This window comes from Peromyscus californicus, unplaced genomic scaffold, assembly GCF_007827085.1.
Source record: "Peromyscus californicus insignis strain IS unplaced genomic scaffold, ASM782708v3 Scaffold_5__1_contigs__length_169319896, whole genome shotgun sequence".
Lineage (NCBI taxonomy): Eukaryota > Metazoa > Chordata > Mammalia > Rodentia > Cricetidae > Peromyscus > Peromyscus californicus.
This window is the reverse complement of record NW_026294573.1, coordinates 86,057,716-86,074,917: the sequence shown is the minus strand read 5'-3', so window position 1 is coordinate 86,074,917 and position 17,202 is coordinate 86,057,716. Positions and strand designations below refer to the sequence as shown.

The window sequence follows — 17,202 nt, the reverse complement described above, 5'->3', positions numbered from 1 at the left end:
GGTGTTTGTGTATGTATGTATGTATGTATGTATGTATGACGTGTGTATATGTTTGTGTACACACATGTGCCAAAATTATTTACGTATGTATGATGTGTATGTGTATGTATGTATGTGTAGGTCAGAGGACAAGCTTAGATGTCAGTCCTTGCTTTCCATTTTGTTTCAGATAGGAATACCATGTTTGCCTAGCTGGCCTGAGAGCCTCTTGGGATTCTCCTGTCTCTGCCTCCTGTTTCCTTGTAGGATTTCTGGGATCACAGATGTGCACCACCACACTTGGCTTTTTGTGAGTTCTAGGAATCTGAATCAGCTCCTCATGCTTAGGTTGTACATTTTACCCACTAGACCATCTCCCTAGCTCATTTGAGCTAGTCTTGTTTATTTGTTTGCTTGTTTTGAGACAGGGTCTCTCTCTTTGTGGTCCTGGTTATCCTGGAACTCACTATACCAGGCTAACCTTGAACTCACAGAGATCCATCTGCCTCAGCTTCTCTGGTGCTGGGACTAAAGGTGTGCATGCCCAAACCCAGCATGTTTTAGCCATTCTGATAAATGTGAAATAGTAACTCACAATGGTTTTGATTTGCATTTTCTTAATGACTAATGATGTCGAATATCTTTTTTATGTGTTTACTTGCCATCTGTAAAATCCTCTTTGGCGACACTGACATCTATTTTGGTTGCTACAAGTATTTCTTTCTTTTTTTTTTTTTTGCATTCTCAATAGATTAAAAGGCAAATGGCAATCAGCTTGTAGAAAAAGGAGTTAATGCAGTCATTAACGAAACAGCAAAAACTAGAAAAAAAAAAACACTTTCATAAAGCTCATGTAGCAGTCCCCTCTTGTCCACAGGGAATATGTTTGCATACCCCTTACAGACAGATGCCTGAAACTACAAGTAACCAAATCCCATGACAATATTCCTCCATCTATGGTGCAGCTTATGATAGGGTGACACCCAGACAAACCTACTGAAGGCAAAGATATTGTAAGTTGGAATCGTATCTAACACATTTAACCTCTCAAACATCACAGCTTAGTGCCATGGGGTGCTGCAGAGGTTTGGTGGAGTGGCTGATGAGGGCTGGAGCCTGCTGCAGCTGCCGAGAATCCCCCAAGAGTATGTGTCATAGATTGCTGGAAAGGACACAATAAAAACTATGCATTGCTTTTGTACCATCATGAAGGGGAAAGTCATAAGTCAAGCTCCATACATTGGGGACCATCTATAGATGCAATGTTTTTCCTTCTCATGTACCTGTGACAAATATTAGTTTAAAAATTAGGTACAGTAAGAAAATAACTGCAATAACGGATGGTAAAATATAACAGCTGCTCTAATAAAGTTGCCAGCATCACCGCTGGTGCACCTTGAAACCCCTCTTAAATAAAACAAGGGTTACATAATTGTAAGCATTATGATACTGTGACAGGTGACCTGGTAATCAAGATGGCTACTAACTGATTCACAGTAGGAGAGCATGGAGAGCATGGACTACAGCAGAAGCATTCTACACCAATGATCCTTGTCTTGTGCAGGGTTGGGTAAGACAGAACAAAATTGCACATTTCTCTGAATGGCAATCAGTTCAAATGTAGGAACTGTTCATTTCTGGAATTTCCTGTTCAATAATTTTGGACCATGGTTGACTATAGGTAGTAGAAACCATAAAAGCATCACTAGTTAAAGGGGCCTCACTGTATTTTGTCAGGATGATGGCAAGCAAATGAATTATATTAGCTGAATAATAGCACACAGGATGCTCATAGTGGTTTAAAAAATAAAGTAGATGGGGAATGATCTTAATTTGATAATGTGGTTAGAAAGAACATCACTGAAAAGAGGCCAAGAAGTGGAGAGAGGACGAGTGGGGAGGGTAATGTGAGAGAAAACCTGGAGAAAATCCAAGAACACACAAGTGAGAAAATGTCCTGACAAACTTAATGTTCTGTACACTGATTTAAAAAGTTAATTAAAAAAGCAAAGAATAAGCCTTCTTGAGAAGAGACACATGAGCGAGGACCTAAAGGAGGCTGGAAGGCTGTAGGTGACTTAAAAAGAGAATTTCTGGTTCTGAAGAAGGCGTGGGGGTGTGTTCAAAGAGTGTAAAACTCAAGGCACCTAGATGGAGTGGTGGGTGAGAACAAGGGTGTTGGGGCTGGGTGGTAATGGAGACAGCTGACTGGGTAGGCTTTGTTGGGGTTGGGTGGTAATGGAGACAGCTGACTGGGTAGGCTTTGTTGGGGTTGGGTGGTAATGGAGACAGCTGACTGGGTAGGCTTCCAGGGACGGGGGTAATTTCTCTTCCAGTGAGGCACGGGTCTTTGAAGGCACAGGGCAAAGAAGTTGCTGGCTTTTGATTTTATTATGAGAAGATCTTGGTGGCTACTGTTTGGAAAGCAGCCTAAGGGAAGGGAATGGAGAGTCGGGGAGGCAAGCTTGAACATTTTTCTGATCGTTTGGGAGGAGCGTGCTGACATTTTGGAGAAAGTGTCAATGGTTAAGTTCTCAAGAAATAGCAGAGTGTCTGTCCTTTCTTACAAAGCTGGACAAAGGCAAAAGTCTCAGTACAGGGTCCCTCTTCACTTAAACTACTGTGGGCACTGCACCCCCACCCCACCCTAGACATGTCCAGAGGATTTTCTTAGTGATTCTCAATTCAGACATACTGAGAATAAAGACGATGTACTGCAGAACTCAGATTGTCATTGTGTGATACCTGTCGTGGGAAGTCGTGATGGCAGCTGCCAAACTGGGACAGTAAATGGAAGGTACCAAAAGGTGCATTCAGCTCAGTTTTAAGCCCCTGTCAACGCCATTTAGAAATACATCACACTGCTCACAGAGGCAGGAGCTTACTGTTTCCAGGGCAAGACATTGAGAGGAAATTCAGTGATTGGAGAAGTGATCCAAATCATTTCTAATCTTCAGATTCCATTCTTCCCACTGTGTGGGACTGGAAAATGGGATGGGGCCAGAATTCTGCGATTGTGAGGGACACTTCGGCATAGTGTCCAGGGTTTCTGTGACTCTCTCTGCCCTTCCTTCGCTCATCTTTTGCCTTCCCTCCATCTCTGCACGGCCCTCCTAGCATCCTAGTTCAGGAATCACTTTCCCCAGAGTGTGCTGTGGAAGGCTCCCCATCGTGTGCCATGAAGAACGAGACCGACCATGGGAGGTATCCGCAGATGGTTGCCCTGTTGCTTCTTCACTGGGAAAAGTAATTTTTCGTAATTTAAAGAGCATTTATTTTATTTTTTGAGATTATAGTATAATTATATCATTTATCGCTCTCCTTTCATCCCTCCAAAGCCTCCCGTATACCTCTCTTTGCTCTTTTTCAGATTCATGGCCTCGTTTTCCTTAATTGTCGTTACATACATATATGTATCTGTATGTACATATATATTCCTAAATATGTAAATACAACCTGCTCAGTCTGTGTATTGTTACTGGTGTGTGTGTTTTCGGGGCTGGACATTTGGTATGGGGTAACCAGCTGGTGAGCTCTTCCCTGGGGAAGACTTGCTCCCACTTGCCACATCCTTAATTGCCTGTAGTTCTTTCTGTAAGGTTGAAGTTTCCTGGGCTTTTCCCCATCTATGTTGTTATGGATGGTTGTCGTCCTTGTCCAGCTCATGCATCTGCCATGGCAGTCCTGTGAAGATTTCAAACTCACTCTTCTCATGTGTCCAGCCATGCTTCAATTATGGAAGAAATCTAGTCACATAGCACTGTTGTGACACACTTGCACAGCACTCTTGCCCACTAGGCTGCAAACAGCTCGTAGGCACTAGATAAGCTTTTTAAACTGATAAACATTTCACGTTCAGGATATAACTGCTAAATAAATGTTTCAGGGGAATGCTACACGTGGCCAGGGCTCAGTGAGTGGACGTCAAATGTTGAGACAGGTTATCCCAGGCTGGAAGAGTTCAGGACAGTTCAAACAGGATGGAGTGGTTTGGCCTGGGTTTTCTGATAGATTTCATAGATGGAGATAGTGAGAAGAAGAACAGAGCTGAGGGCCATTGTTGGTGGTGACATGTGGAATATTAAAAGTAAATGATGTCCACAGCCTCATGTTTGACAACACCTGACTCTGGCTGCGAAGAGTCAATATTGCCACTCTTGTGGTTATTAGCCACAGGGAAGCCTAGAAGACTACCGGGGACTTGATACTGGCTGGTCTAGGGAAGAGGGAAAATAAGAACAAATGTCTCAGCATCATTGCCCATATTCTGGATGGTTCTCATAATCATGTGTGTGTGTGTGCACACTCATGCACCTAGGTGTACACAAGGGCATGCGTGTTAATGGAGGCCATAGGCAACTTCAGAGGTCATCTCTTAGAGCTGTTCACCTTGTTCATTTGGAGAGTCTCTCACTGACAAGGAGCTTGCCAATTAGGCAAGCATGCCAGTAAGCTCCAAGAGTCCTCCTGTGTTTACTTCTTCCTGTGGCTTCTGGGGGATCGAACTCAGGAGGTCCCCATGGTCTCAAGGCAAGCACTTTCCCAACTCAGCTGCCCCTCAGCCCTAAGATTCTGCATCTATGTGATCTTTCTTGAATCCCACACAACTTTGGCAGGTAGGCATTGTTACTCTAATTTTGAAAAGCAGGAAGCAAAGCCAGAAAAGCAATTCTCACTTGTTCAGAGCCACGGAAGAAGTGAGTGGTAGGGTAGAAGCTAAAGTTGAACAGAGGCTCCGCGCTCTGTTCCTTCTGGAGGTTGTGGCCAGCAGAGGTCAGAGTACTTAGACAGGGCAGGGCTCCACGCAGGGAGGGAAGGGTGTGGGAAATGAGTAGGAGATGAGGCAGCAGAGGGGAGTGGGAAGCTCCTCTGGAAAGGGCTGATGAAGCATTGTCTTCATAGTCTGTCTGGACTCCCAACATCTACTTTTCATAACTATCAAAATTTCCAAGGGTCACAAGCTTATCGCAGCCTTTCCATGGAATACTTCTGTAGTTGGACACAAAGCTGAGGCCATGTAGAGGGAAACGTGTTAGAACTCCTGCCAAAGGCAACAGTTTGGGAATTTAGAGGGACAAGCTGGAGTGCAAGTGTTCAGCAGTTGGGGCTGGAGATGAGTAACTGTCAGGGAATAAATAGCCCCACTATTAGAGGAAGGGGAAGTGATTCAAAGAGGGCTCAACAGGCTATCTAATCAGAAACTGAAGACGCAGGTGAAGAAGCCAGCTTAATACCGGCAGGGGTGACTGAGGACCCAAAGGACTGGTTTACCCGGAGCCAATTTTCATAAGAACTCACGAGTTACAACAGCACATTGCTGGAGGCAGTGGGTGTGAGGGGGGAGGGGTGGGGATGGGGGTGAAGGGAGCAGAAAGGCTTAAAGACAAGATATACAAGTACGGTGGCACAGGCTGAGATAACAAGCTGGAGGTGCAGGCACAAGTGGAACCCCGGGGCAAACTGTCAGAGATGGAGAGGCAGGGATTGACAGCAACCGGCCGCAGGAGGCAGCAGCGGTGCGGCTGACCACTGTGGAATCATGCTAACTAGAGAACACCGGAGGAACTCTGGAGAGGGATGGCACACTCGGTTCTGGGCCCCCTCAGCAGGATGGGTTGATGGCTTCGCCACGCGGCTGCGCTCCGACACCTCTAGGCTTTTGCCTCCTCTTAGTTCTTTGCGCTTAGTCATAGATGCACTGCCCATTGCCCCGGATGTTGGGAAGCCCAAGACTAGGGCACCAGCAGATCTGATACCTAGGGAGGGTTCACTCTCTCCTCAAAGATGGAGCCTTCACACCGCATCCTCACAAGGTAGAGGGGGCAAATCAGCTTCTTTGGGAGTCCTTTATAAATGTACCAATCCCGCCCACAAGGCCAGAGATTGGGTGGCCTCTTCATAGTACTGTGTTTGAGATGGCTTTTTTTTTTTTTTAACCATATTAATGTTCTGAGGGAGGACTAACATTCAGGCTACACAGCCCCTCATGATGTGGAATCCTCTGGGTCAAAGGTCACTGACAGGGAGACTGAAGTTCCCTGGTGGGAACTCTTCCTTAGAACACCCTTCTTTAGGCTGAGCTTACTGCCTGTGCCTGCAGTCTGAATTTGTGAGTCATGCATGAGGAAATCTCGCACTCCCAGCTGAGGGTTGTCACCCATTCAACATACCCCAGAGCCCATTGAATTTGGGGGGAAGTGAGGGGCAGGGGTTTGTCTGCTGATTGCTGTGAACACTTACATTAGGGAGGTTGTACTCCCTAAATGTGTCTTAACCAATGCAAGTTTATTTTTCACATCACATCAGGGAACACCTGTTTTCCTAATGAGTAGATTTCTATTACGGACCTCAGAGGCCTGGCCGTGAGGTGATTATTCTCGCGGATTTGGAGGTGTGAAAGCAACTGCACATTGCCTTTTACTAATGCTCTCGGGTTTGTCTCCCATTTGATTCTCATTTGCCTATGAGTTCCTCCACTCCGTCTCTCCGTTCCCTTTTATCGCATAGCTTTTTAAAAAGAAAAATGTAGCCGGGCGGTGGTGGCGCACGCCTTTAATCCCAGCACTCGGGAGGCAGAGGCAGGCGGATCTCTGTGAGTTCGAGGCCAGCCTGGTCTACAGCGCGAGATCCAGGAAAGGCGCAAAGCTACACAGAGAAACCCTGTCTCGAAAAACCAAAAAAAAAAAAAAAAAAAAAAAAAAAGAAAGAAAAATGTACGTGTTCTCTCTCTGTGTCTCTGTCTCTGTCTCTCTGTCTCCCCCCGTCTCTCTCTGTCTCTTTCTCTCATGTGTTTGCACATAAGGCTGTCCTGATCTGTGTGAGCTCATGTGGATAGGTCAGAAGTTGACTTTGGGTATCTTTCTCTATTGATCTTCCTTCCTTCCTTCCTTCCTTCCTTCCTTCCTTCCTTCCTTCCTCCCTCCCTCCCTCCCTCCCTCCCTCCCTCCCTCTCTCCCTCTCTTCCTTCCTTCCTTTTCTTTTTTTTTTTTTTGGGGGGGGGTAGACAGTCTATCACTGAATCCGGTGCTCACTGATTGGCTAGAGTGGCTGGCCAGTGAACTCAACATGTCTCCACTCTCCTGGTGCTGGGGCTACCGGCATGGACCAACACATTCAGCTTTTACGTAGGTTCTGGGGATCTAACTCGGGTCCTCATTTGGTCCATCAGGCACTTCCCTCACTGAGCCGCCTCCCTAGCTACACTGCTTCTAAAACTGTTGGCTCCAGCCCCACATAGGCTCAGGTAACTGAACTTGGGAGTGGGGGTCACGAAAAACTTGCTAATAACCCTGCAGCCTTGGTTCTGGACACGTGTGCACTTTGCACTGTGCGTACCATCACAATGTGCAACTGCAACCAGCCCTACCTGAAGCAGCTCAGCTCGGAGTCAAGCCTGCTGTATGTGATGAGTTACTGTGTTGTTGCTGTACTTGCAAAGGTGTTTTGCTTTTAGAAGCAGGACGACCTAATTATAGAAAACAGACATTCAATAATTTCCTGTTGTCATTCTTCAGCTTGTAGGTATCACATTGGTATTCTTTGGGTTATGCTGTATTAGAATATTTGACTTAAAAAAAATCACTGTTAAAGTTGCTGGTGAGTTTCATAAAAAAATTATTCAATGAATTTGGCTCAGGATTAGGACAGAATTTTGGGCAACTTCTGAAGTGGCCCTAGACATGCTTCTGCTGTGCTGTACTATACATTGTGTGAAATGACCTTCTCAACGTTGACAGCCGTAAAGTCAAAATGTCAGTCAACCTCGAAAAATGTTGGAGACATGTTCCGTCACGCGGTGCCACACATTCAGCTGAGATTTAATGATTTATGTAAAAGTAAGCAAACATATCCATCTTGTCAGGAGGCAAACTTTCTTTCACCTTTAATAAATGGTAAAATTATAGGCATAGCAAGGAATTGTTCTCACACAAATTATGTCTTACTGTGAGCAGATATTTGATTTATACACTTATATAAATACTTGGAGTTTCATAAAAATTTCCCAGGCACCCGTTGCAGATGCCACTGTCCCCTCCAGCTGCTTGCTTTCAACCATGGCCAACCTCACCGTGTTTTCCTACACGTCTGCTGAGGGCAAGTCCTTGGCTGTGTCTCTTCCTGGATGTTTGTAGACCATTTCCAAAGGCAGCAGACAGCTTCGGTGCTCTGAGTACTAAAGAGAAAAGAATTGCCTGTAAGATCTACTCCTTTCACTCCAGGATTCATGTGCCAGGGTGGTGACGTCACGTGCCATCATGTTACTGGCTACAAGTCCATCTCAGGGAGAATCCTGAGGCAGAAGACTTCATCCTGAAGCTGGCAGGTCTCAATATCTTGTCCATGGCAAATGCTAGACCATACACAAATGCTTGCTAGTTTTCCATCCCACTAACAAGCCTGAGTGGCTAGATGGCAAGTCTGTGGTCTCCGGGAAAGTAAAAGATGGCGTGAGCATCACCCAAGCCTTGAATCCCTTTGGGTCCAGGAACAGGAAGACCAGCATGGAGATTGCCCTTGCCAGCTGTGGGCAGCTTGGATACCTTCAGCCTGCCTGCATCTTAACCACCAGTCTCTCTTTCTTCTGTCCCTCAGGAGGGAGTCTTCCACCCTATCTGTTCTCAATTTCCCATAGTCTTTTTGCTCTCAATTCCACTCCAAGTCTAGCTGGATTGATGAGTACATGACTATTAATAAAAACTAAATAAGAATGGCTAAAAATCCCCCCCCCTTGGGCAAAAAGTGGTCACTAATGGAAAGACAATTGGAAACCTTGTCTTACTGTAGTAGCCATACTGTTGTCTGTTGCTTTAATAGTCTTTGAATGGGATGAGCTTTAAATGCCATGAATGAGGAAAAGCCTTCTGACCAGCACGTGGCTGCAGTGGGACAGAAGTGGGCCCTTCCTTCTCTGAAAAGAAAAGTGGTGCTTCAGGTTCAGGCTTGAAGATTTAAAGAACTGAAACCACTAGGGCTTGGGACCTTCAGACAGCTTTTGTTTACTCTATACTCAGTCCCCTTCCATTGCTGTTCAACAACCCAGAGACCAATTTTAGCTGGGGAAGAAAGAACCCTAGAAAACGCCTTCTGTAAGGTCTGCAGGGGGAATAGCTTGATGCAAATATCGCTGCCCCAGACGTCTGTCTGTCCTGAGAAGGCAGCATGCAGAGTGGGTGTTTTTACTTTTGCTTTTCTATTTCCAAATATGAAACAGTCAAGATGTCAGGAGACCAGTCACAAACTTGCTGCGTGACTTCAAGCCATCAGCTTACCCCCCCAAGCCCCCCCCCCCCCCGCACCCATCTTCAGGAAAACAAGGGTTCTCATGTGGGCATGAAGGGAGTGGGCTGTTGTGGGGAAATGTGTTTCCTGGTGAGCTTGGCTGATTGTAGTGACACCAAGCCCGATGTTTAGAAATTGGCTATTTCCTATAAGCATGGATGTGGAGGCCCATCCTGGGATCCTGCTGGTAGCAGTCTTGGTTAGTGGGTCAAAGCACGTGACCTGGAGTGCTGCTGCTCCTGGATGTGTTCCTTGCCACCTTCAGGTGCGGGACCTTCTGCTAACTGTTGATCCCTCCCGTAGCCTCCATGTGTTCTTGACAGCGACAAGGTGACAACAATATGGCCACATGCTGTGAAGACAAAAGGCATCATGTTCATAAAGTGCTGGGTGCACTGTAAATGCATGCCTCTCATCTCTTCCCTTAATGGAGCAGCCTCGGCTGACATAGCCTGGGTGCCCTCACCCTGGCCACCACTGAAGGTCCTTTTTCTCCTTGTATCAGGTCACAGAATAATTACCCCCACCCAGTGTTTCAAGAAGGATGGCAAATAGGACATGGAAGCATCCTCCCAGCCGAGCCTCCAGATGGCTGTCTCTTAGCCTGCAGCATCCTCTTTCTCCATCCTGTCTCTCTTCAAGACACGGCTCTTTCCACTCTCTAGTTTCCATAGTTTCCGCCGTGAAACCAGTAAGTGAGATGAAATCATCTCTAACATAATTGACTTCTGCCCCATCCTAGATTAGATTTTCTGTGCTCAGTTAAAGCAGGATCTCTCAGTCTTACTACTATTGACTTTGTATGTGTCATGCATGTGTGCACACATGTGTGCATAGGTACAAGTGCATGTGTGTACAATCACATGTGCATAGAAGTTAAGGGCCGACCTCGGGAGTTGTTCCTCAGGACACAGTTCACCTTGATTCTTTGAGGCAGGGTCTCTCACTGTTACCTGGAACTTGCCAGTTCAGCTGTGCTGGCTGACTAGAAAGCCCCAGGGATCAACCTGTCTCTATGTCCCCAGTGCTGAGATTTCAAGGGCACATTACTATACCTGGCTTTTTTCTTATGTGGATTCTGGGGATACAACTCAGTCCCTTAGGCTTATGTAACAAGGAACTCCCATTGGCTTTTCAGACCAGGCAATTCTCTGTTGTCCCATGTATAGAGACTACCTAGCAGTGTCCCTGGTCTCTTCCCCTTAAATGCCAGTAACATGCCTTTCTCAAGTTGTGACAACCAAAAGTGCCTTTAGATATTGCCACCTATCCCCTGGAGAACATCACTGACTTGGATGAAAAACATACCTTAGGAGCACTAAACACCATAATGTTGATAGCCTTTATCCAGCACTTCATGCCACTGCTGTGTAAGAGTTTCCCATGTGCTCATCTTAGTCAGGCCTCATGGTGTCCTTCTGAAGTGGGCATGATAACCTCCATTTTGCAGATGAGGGCAATAGACTGCTAATAAACCATAAGGCTGGGTTATAAACCTGAGTTTTCACCACTCCAGAGCCTGGTTGCTTCACTACTTTCAATGTAATAGATGAATAATCTTTTGCAGAGTAAGGCAATGGGGTTTATTTGCTGAAAAGCACTGGGATCTGAGGCCTGGCAGAGCTCACCTCTATCTCCAGAGTGATCTTAGTTCTCCCACCATTATAGTGGGGGAGATACTGGCCACACGGCTTGTGCCAGGATGGGCTGGAGACAGAGTCACACCTGGAACCCATGGTTTCCATTCATTCCCTGCAGCCCTGGATATGGCATCAATGCTATGGAATGAACAGAAGTGTCGCCTCATCCCTGGCCTTACACTTTCCTGGATTTCTAGACCTTTCTTCTGAGATAAAGTTCAGTATGAACGCAGGCAGCTGGAAAACCTATACTTAACACATGGAGGACTAGAAGAACCACATTGACCCCGCCTGCAATTCCTCTTATGTCTCCTTTCTCAGGGGCCACCACAGTGGTCCCGGCACAAATCTAGTGGTCATTCTTGGCTTCTCCAAGCTCCTTGCTTCCTATAATCAAGCAGTTACCAGGCACTGGTCCTCCCAGCTTGCCAAGCTGTCTCACCCTCTTGGATCCCTATTGTTTTTCCTCTAGGCTGGGCTGCCACACCTCTCATTTCCTCACTGACTTTTGACTTTAGCCATCTATCCTGCCCATCCATCCAGAAAGATTCTCCTTGCTGTGCCTCCGACTTCCTGTTCTTAGGATAAAGCTCAGCTTCCTAAGTAGGACACGAAGCTCTTTTTATTCAGTCTTCAATCTTTCTTCACCCTCACACCTGTCTTTTCTCTTCCTTTTCTCCATGTCAGCCCCATGTAATGACTCAAGACTTCTCTGAAGGCACCATGCTCATGATTCTCTTTGGTCATTTGAGTTTGTCTTCTCCTCATCTAGAACACCTCTCTGTGACACTGAGTTTGGTTTAGGTTACTAGTACTTTCTCCTTGGGGACACCCTCTGATCCCTAAGTTTGTGTATGGCAACCCACTAGGGTTACTCCACATACTGCTCTGAGCTCACCTATCTCTTGATCTGTTTGTCTCCCTCACCATATTGCCATGTTTTAAAGGCATTTAGTATTCCTTTTTAAAATACATAATCCCAAGTCAGGGAGATGACTCAGTAGGTAAAGACACTTGTCTTCAAGACTGAAGACCTGAGTTTCATCCTAGGGTGGAAGTAGAAAACAAACTCCTGAGCATTGTCTTCTGGCCTCCGTCATGTCTCCATAACGGGCACACCGCAAATAAGAAATAAACAAATAAATAGATAATTTCTCGTACTTAGCACTGACATTTGTTAGAATAAGTGTTCACAGCACATGTGAATGGCAGCCAGTATTGTATGATGTAAAAGGTACTGCAGAAAGGATGGTGGAAACAAGGCAGCTGCGTGTTTTCAAGCTTGTCAGGATATGGCAAGTGAATGACTGAAGTCAAGTCTGGAAATGGCTCAGGTTTCCCTCTCCCCACCTGAGATCTTCTGTAACTTAACTGAAAGGTGATCCTGTTCAGTAGAAATGTGACTCAGGTAAACTACCTTTGATACTAAGGTAGATAAAAAACTGACTTTGTTACAGGACAGGGAGACCGTGTTCTCCCTCTGTGGCCTAAATGTCAGCTGGGAGGGCTGAAGAACCAGGGGCTATATGACCTATGAGACATGCTTGGTTTAGCCATTAGCTTGGCAAATCTGTTTGATGAAATAACTTGAAGAACAGGTGTTTGGAATGCTTTAGAGCAGGATTTCACAGAGCCGGCAGCATGGAATCTGGTGTCAGATTATTCCCCATGAGAACTAGTTTATGCACGGGAGCATCTTCAGCTTCTACCTGTTAGATGCCAATAGTATCCTTGCTGCTCTAATGGTAACAATCGTGTGTATGTTCAGACACATCCAGATGTCCTAACCAAGAGACTCTGTCTTAGAGATGTTAGAAGTGGGGCCCTATGATGTAGCTGTAGGAGCACAGGGGGAGAGCTGGGATGCCCTTCACTGAAGATTATTTTTAATAAGATCTATTTGAATTTGACTTCAATAAAAATAGCTCGCCACTCTCCCCTCTCCTCTCCCATGGATTGTAGCTTTCTTTCTTTAAGCAACAGAACAATGCAAGTCCAGAGTGTGTGGGTTCTTTCGAGTTCAGCTTTGGTCTTAGGAGTGAGCTGGAGGATGGGAAAGCCCAGACCTTGGTCAGGGACTAGTTGCTTAGCAATCACAGTTGGGTGATAAGGGGATAAGATGTGAGGCCCTTGCTTGCTTGGCATGGCTTCTCTCTATAGACTGACATCACTGTCTCCCATGAGCTTAAGAGGTTCTTGGAAGGACTCTTGTCTCATTCAGTCTCTTATTAGCTGTACTTTTTCCCAGCAGCTAAGACTGTTAGACCTGGAAAAGGATTCGAGCCCTTTGTTACATTGGGGAAATTTAGGCTTAGAAAAGTGAAGCGATTTGGCCAAGGCCATATCGTCTTTGGATCCTTGTTAACTTGTTCCTGGCATTCTTTCTCCTACCAGGACAGTCCACCTCACATCTATCAAGGCTTTGGCTGAACCCTGTGGTGAACTTCTGCTAGTGTTTCATCTTATTTCACTGAAGCTACTTCAGTTACACATCCTGCCTCTTGCTTTCTGTTTGCTTATAGGGAGCTTACACAGAAGCAGGACCTTGACATAACAGCAAATGGTGTAATTCCCACACCTAAAGCTCATGAACATTGTGGGAGAAGGGGAAGAAAGATTGTAAGAGCCAGAGGAGCAGGGAGTTGGCTGTGAGACTGTGTCTCCTAAGGATGTCAGAAGCTCCACCCATAAAGTCTCACTAAAACATGAGATAAACAAGGATGACAACAATAAACACACTGGCACGGAAGTGGGAATGTTCCTCTTACACAAAGAACCTCAGTCAGTTAAAGAATGCTAAAGGCAGGAGAAATAAACTTTCCCAGGAATAGTATACTGGTTGGCTATTCAATACTAATTGGTCAATCATAAAAGCATTATACAGACTGAGTAGGTTGTATTTATGCATTTAGGAATATATATATATATCTATATATCAAGTATATAGATATATATATATGTATATATATGTGTGTGTGTGTGTGTGTGTGTGTGTGTGTGTGTGTGTAAGTGCAGTTAATGAGAAAGAGGTCATGGATTTTTTTTTTTTTTTTTTTTTGTTTTTCGAGACAGGGTTTCTCTGTGTAGCTTTGCGCCTCTCCTGGAACTCACTTGGTAGCCCAGGCTGGCCTCAAACTCACAGAGATCCGCCTGGCTCTGCCTCCCGAGTGCTGGGATTAAAGGCGTGCACCACCACCGCCCGGCTAGAGGTCATGGATTTGAAAGAGAGTGAGCAGGGGCATATGAGAAGATTTGGGTGGAAGCGGGGAGGGGGGGAGGGGGAAATAATGTAATTATATTATAATCTTAGAAATGAAAGAAATAGGCTCTCTGCTCCTCCCTGTTCCAGAGACAGCCGCATCTTTCTGTGCATTGCCAGCCTCGTCCCTGAGACACGATGGTGAAGGTCGGAGTGAACGGGTTTGGCCGAATTGGACGCCTGGTTGCCAGGGCTGCCTTCCAGACTGGCAAAGTTGATATTGTTGCCATCAATGATCCCTTCATTGACCTCAACTACATGGTCTACATGTTCCAGTATGACTCTACCCATGGCAAGTTCAACGGTACAGTCAAGGCTGAGAACCGGAAGCTAGTCATCAATGGAAAGATCATCACCATCTTCCAGGAGTGAGATCCCGCCAACATCAAGTGGAGTGAGACTGGTGCCGAGTATGTTGTGGAGTCCACTGGTGTCTTCACCACCATGGAGAAGGCTGGGGCCCACTTGAAGGGTGGGGCCAAAAGGGTCATCATCTCCGCCCCTTCTGCTGATGCCCCCATGTTTGTGATGGGTGTGAACCATGAGAACTACGACAATTCACTCAAGATTATCAGCAATGCTTCCTGCACCACCAACTGCTTAGCCCCCCCTGGCCAAGGTCATCCATGACAACTTTGGCATTGTGGAAGGACTCATGACCACAGTCCATGCCATCACTGCCACCCAGAAGACTGTGGATGGCCCCTCTGGGAAGCTGTGGCGTGATGGCCATGGGGCTGCCCAGAACATCATCCCTGCATCCATTGGTGCCGCCAAGGCTGTGGGCAAGGTCATCCCAGAGCTGGACGGGAAGCTCACGGGCATGGCCTTCTGTGTTCCTACCCCCAATGTGTCTGTCGTGGATCTGACATGCTGCCTGCAGAAACCTGCCAAGTATGACGACATCAAGAAGGTGGTGAAGCAGGCGTCGGAGGGCCCACTAAAGGGCATCCTGGGCTACACTGAGGACCAGGTTGTCTCCTGCCACTTCAACAGTGACCCCCACTCTTCCACCTTCGGTGCTGGGGCTGGCATTGCTCTCAATGACAACTTTGTGAAGCTCATTTCCTGGTATGACAATGAATTTGGCTACAGCAACAGGGTGGTGGACCTCATGGCCTACATGGCCTCCAAGGAATAAGAAACCCGCCCTGGACCACCCACCCTAGCAAGGACAGCAAGAGAGACCCTCGGCTGCAGAGCAGTTCCTGTCCCATCTCAGCCCCTGACACTGAGCATCTCCCTCACAGTTTCCATCTCAGATCCCCAGAACAACAGGAGGGGCTTAGGGAGCCCTACTCTCTTGAACACCATCAATAAAGTTCACTGCACCCATAAAAAAAAATGAAAGAAATAATTTAAAAAAGGAATGGTATGTTAATGTCACCTTTCAAAGGACACTGTGGCTGTTGACTGAGATTTAGTTTAATGAAATAAAACTAATAGGAAGAAATTTGAGGGACTGGGCTAGACCTAAAGAGACTTGTGGAGAAGCTAGACCCTTTGGGAAACTCCCCTGGGTCTGGAGGACATGCAGTCTTCTATCGTGTAGGGTTGGGCACTGGGGTTGTTTCCATCATGTGATTTAGAGGAATGAAACTGGGCTTTGGATTCCGGTTCCAAATCTAGCTCTTCCACTTCATGTCTTCACCACTGAGATAGCTCCGTTTTTGAATGCTTCCTGTGGGCTGATCCTGCTATCTGGATGATCAATCTCACAACTATGGCAAGAGGCTGGGGGTCCCAATTTTTAGATGAGAACATTGAATTATGGAGAGTTTAAAACACAAGGGGACAATAAGGAACAGAGTTGGAAGTCAAAGAGTCAGGATAGAACACAGGTTGTCTGACTCCAGATTGGAGATACCTAAATTGAGATTTTTATTAAATATTTAGGTGTGACCAAACATCTCTAAGCTTTAATTTCCTAGTCTATTGAGTTGGGCTAATGATACCTCCCTGTGGGAGTTAATGATAATAATTTTTCAGAAATATTTTGAAAATTTTAATTTTATGTATATGGGTATTTTAGCTACATGTATGTCTGTGTACCACATGAGTGTCTGGTACCCATAGAGACCAGAAAAGGACATTGGATCCTCCAGAACTGGTGTTACAGATGGTTTCAAGACACCATGAGGGTGCTGGGAATTGAACCTTGGTCCTTTGGAAGAGCAGCCAGTGTTCTTAACCATTGAGCCATGTCTCCAGCCCCAGAGGCTGAAGATAATTCTTGGGTAGTATTTGGCACCCTTCAGTGTCCAGCACATACTCAGTTTTCCTTCCTTCAACACATTGAATTTAATATCAACTATGATGTCTTAAGTGCGATGTTGGTATAGGCAAACTAATAAGTGAACATATAGATGTGGTTACAATTTGATTTAGCATACAACAAAGCAATGTCAGTATTGTTTTCATTTCCAGGGAGGAACTGGAGGCAGAGAGAAAGAGTCGGTGATCTGCTCAAGCTCAAACATCAAAGACTTGCTGAGGCAGATTATGATTTCATCATAGTTGACTTCACAGGGGCCCACTGGTTCCCAGGCTGTACTTTATCCTCTACATACTGAAAGCTTCACTTGAGCTTTAGAATTGTTCAGATTCTTAAGTCTTCTCTGGACATGCTTTGCACCTTTACAAATAAAAATAAGCTGAATGTTTATCTGACTCAGACCTCTTCTTGCTTTAGAGGCTAATTCTTTGAGGACCATCTGATTTCTATTAAGCCCGGAGGATTCTAAAGTCATTTTTTTAAATTCCTGATGAATTTCTAATTTAGACTTACATCCATATCTCCATTACCATGCCCCAAAATGACCTTAGGACTTCTGACTAATCTTCAGTGAAAATGGGGTAAAATCTTATTAAAGCTTTTCCTGGTGTGGCCCCAAAGCACACAGCCAGCCCCAGTTTCCCCATGCCCTCCCCTCCACAAGTCCCTAATGACTCATAGTTTCCCGACTTTCAGATTCCTTTCTTAAATCCAGGAGGCTCCCATGTTTGGCATTTCTAGACCTGTCTTCACCTGATCCAAACATTTCT

At 45.7% G+C, this 17,202-nt stretch overlaps 1 pseudogene; it reads left to right on the top strand.

Annotated features, from left to right (window-relative positions):
* The first annotated feature begins 14,256 nt into the window (after nucleotides 1-14,256).
* LOC128096753 (glyceraldehyde-3-phosphate dehydrogenase-like) lies at nucleotides 14,257-16,820 on the top strand (annotated as a pseudogene).
* Nucleotides 16,821-17,202: the final 382 nt, after the last annotated feature.